We start from the raw sequence: 3,955 nt of genomic DNA on the forward strand, positions 1-3,955 counted from the left end.
TCCATCTGGTGTGTGTGTGTGTCCGCGAACAGGGAAAACGGAAACCCCTGGGAAGCAAAGGAGATACAAATCCTTCCTTCGGAATTGGCCTTTTCCCCCTCCCCCCTCCCCCCGATCTGCAGCCTATAAATTCACCCCTGGTTCGCCCCCTTTCAAACCAAACAGGAAGAAAGCAGAATTCTGTCTTGTCCGTCACATTTCTTCAGGAAAACACTGGCAGGGCTCCCTGATCCCCTCCCAAGGGTGCGGTGGAGAGAATTCAACCAAGTCAGCCTCTGAATGGCTCAAGCGTCAGAACAACCCCGCTGAGCCAGCCCCGGGGGAGAAACCTGAAATCGGAGGCATTTCTCTTTTATTCCTTCTTATTTCTCTCATGTTGAAAAACATTGAATGTTATGTGTATTGTAAAAACACGTTCAATTGTTGAAAAACTAAATACTGAGGGAATCGGAAGGAAAAGCAAGAATCCCTGCTGTCGTCCTCGGCACTTCTGATGCCTCTACTTTTCAGTTGTTTTTTCTGGTATTTACTCCGTATTTTTAAAATCTAAGCCTAGCCAGCTATTGAGTTTTCGGCTTTAGATATTGCCTATCGCCTTTCAAGTGGAAGAGCAAGATCTAGGGCTCTTCCTCTGCCCTGCCTTCCACACACCCAGCAGGCCCCCTCAGCCCACTCACAAAGTTTGGTTAAATCCACATTTAAGGTTTCCATTCTGATGACCTTTCATTTTATTCACAGCTGAGGCAAAGTCATGTACTGTCTCCAATGAGTTCTCCTCCACTGACTTGGTCCTTGTGGATTTATGCTTTTTTTTTTTTTCACTCCTTCGCTCCATGCTAGTGAATTTGGGGGAATCATCAATCTTCTTCTTTTCATCAGAAGTCGGCTTTCTTGGTCTCCAGTCCGCCTTCTCTCCTCCAAAGCCTTGACTTGTGCCCATTCTTCAGAGTCTGTGAGCAGATACAAGAAAAGCTTACGTCATTTCCCTTCCCAAGGGTACTTGCATAATTTTATGAGGAAACACCAGATGATAAAAAATATTCAGGCTCCAAGAGAGGTTTGTGGAGCACAGTTTCAGGCTGCCGAGGCAGGAGTTTGGGCCCCAGGGCACTTGGGTGGCACTTCTCATAGTCTGTTCTGCCTAAGGGTGAGGCCTGCAGGCGAACCCTCAAGCCACGAAGGGGTTAAGAGTCAGCTGCCGGAAGGAATAGGAGAGGAGGGGAAGGGAGAAGACAAAAGAATCCTGGTCTCTGAAGGAAGAGGAATGGTTGGCTGGAACGGCTAGTGCCTTCCATGGGCTTGCTAAATATAACTGTTAAGTAATCTGCAGTCCCGGGGGGTCAGGCTCAGGGGAGGAGCTAGGCCGGGAAAGAAGTGGGTGTTTGCAGCTCCAGGTCAAAGGTGTGCTGGAGGAAGCACCAGTGGCACCCTCTTTTCCTGCGATTCAGTTCCCCGAGTCAGTGTCATCCTTGTTTCGGGGTTTCACACTGAGTGGCTGCCTGCCCTTGCCCAGTGCATGATAAAGACCCGCTGTCCTTGGGTCACTTTGATTGAGGGCCTGCATTCCGCTGGGTTCTTTATCTGAGGGACATTCCTGACTAAAACAGGACAGATCCCAGAGGAATGCTGATGGATGGGGCCTCTGCTGACAGCACACAGGGCTGGCCCCGGGCTCAGGGGTCCCACCAGGTCCCACCAGGACCGCTTCCTGGAGGAGGACCCTTAGGAAGGGCCTTGTGCCTTGCAGGGGCATTGGGGAGGGACCGGGCTGGGGTAGCGCTGCTGCTGGGACACTCTGGTGTCCCCTTGCCCTGTTTGTTTATGTTTAACAGCCAGAGGTCTGTGTCACTTGTGCAATGTTCAGTGAAAGGGCTGATCCCAGACTCTGTCAACTGGAAACTTGGGTTCTCTGTTAAAAAAGAACAACAGAAAGAATAACTCCTGTGAACAGGGCAGTGAGAAAGAGGAAGCTGGATTCAGAGACCGGTTATACTTCACAGCAAAGAAAAACTTTGGAGAGAGAGGTTTCTGTACCCTCAGAAGATGTCTTAATCAAATAGTACTGCTATTTCCTTGTACACAGGCACAGTGTTTCTGTTTATGAAAGAAAGCACACCTTTCTTCTCACCATGCGTATAGTGGAGGGGACTGTTTACAACACACACACACACACACACACACAGGAATAAGGCTTTAGGCACTTTGCAAACACAGCCTCTGGAGGCTGACCTAGGCTGTGGTGCTTTTAATCTTCCACTACACTATTGTAACGTATTTCAATGCCTCAGCTCACCAGGCACTACTGAGTATTCCAAAGGGTCTGTCCCACTCTTTTTCCATATTAATGGTCTTCCTGGAGAGGGGCCACTGAGAGCTATTTGAGTAGGGGGCAGCTAGCCTAGTTTCTTCTTCGACCAGCACCTTCTCTCAGTCACCCCAGCCCAGAAGCAGTGTGAGGCTGTGAGCTCACCCGCCTTCGTGGGAAGGTTGTGCTGTGGTTAATAAATGGAGCCTGTAGACTCCCTCAGCTCTGAACTCCAAAGTGCGCACGAATCACCCAAACATCTTGTTAAAAATGCAGATGCTGCTTCCTGCGGCCGGGGGGTGGGGCCTGAGAGTCAGTATTTCTAACCAGCTTCCGGGGACACCAGTGCTCCGGTCCACACAACCCTCTGAGTATCGAGGCCCTGGGGGACCTTGTTATAGAAACACAGAACCACCCAGGGCGCACCTGAACACTTTGTCCTCTGGCCCCCTGGGTTTGTAGGACTCCTCGTCCTCTCCGTGGACTTGGGCTCTTCCGGCCGCCCCGGTGCTCCTGGTCTACACGCCTGTCCTGGTACTACTCAAGGACGGGGTACACCACGCTCGCCATGCCTCCTGCTTCCCACGGAAAGTTTATTGCAGCCATAATAATAATAACAACAGCCTGCTCACTCCTCCTAGGCACTAGGCTAAGTAGGTATTCCGTACCCATTAGTCACCACAGATGAGGTAGACGGCCAGGATGACTGCGGTCCAGGTGCGGAGGGCAAGGCTCTGAGAAGTCAAACCTTGCCAGAGGTCATAGTCAACGGGGGAGGAAGCTGGGGAGCCTAAGCATTGCACTGCGTTGCCACCCCATTAGTGACACAGGTGGCCGATGCTAGGAGGGGTCAGAAGAGTGCTTTGTGGACCCTGGGCACAGCTCTGGAACCCACACCTAATTCCCCATATGTAGGACTCCACCCTCACCCAGCAGGTTCCCTGCATCTGGGACACGGGAGCTGGAGCCTCCCCAGAGCATTGCCATGGGGGTTTCAAAATGAGTGGAGCAGGGTTAGCTTACATCCATGCTGCTGGGAGAAGACAAAAGGGGTGATAATCTTCAGATCATGAGGCTTTGGGAAAGACAAGCCATTAAGGGAAAACGGGCTTATCTCAGAAGGTGGCCCTAGATAACCTTTGCTTCCACTTGCAGCCCTGGCATTCCATTTTTTTTTTTTTTTTTTTTTTTTTTTTTTTTGCTACAAGACTGAAGAAGAGAGTCAGGGAAACATCTATTTGCTCTGGAATCTTTTATGCTCATCTGTCTACTGCAGTGATCAAAAGCGGGGAACACAGGTCCCTTATAACCAAACATAGCAAAGGTCCGGTGAGCTCTTGTTATCTTGCATGCACACACACGTATGCACATGCATGCACATACATGCGTATGTACACACACATGATTTTCCAAGCCAATAAAGGGCTCAAGCATGGCGGGGGTGGAATGTGTCCATACTCGTGAAAACAATCTTTTTAAAAGAATTTTTGGGAGAACCCATCTTCCTACATCTGCTTCTTTTTTTAAAAAATGATTTTTATGAGTTTTAAAAAAATTGATTTCTTTTTTCACTTCTAGTTTTATTGAGATGTAATTGACACACAGCACTGTATAAGTTTAAGGTGTACAGCATACCCGATTTGACTTACA

This window comes from Mesoplodon densirostris, chromosome 20, assembly GCF_025265405.1.
Source record: "Mesoplodon densirostris isolate mMesDen1 chromosome 20, mMesDen1 primary haplotype, whole genome shotgun sequence".
In the NCBI taxonomy this organism is placed as follows: domain Eukaryota; kingdom Metazoa; phylum Chordata; class Mammalia; order Artiodactyla; family Ziphiidae; genus Mesoplodon; species Mesoplodon densirostris.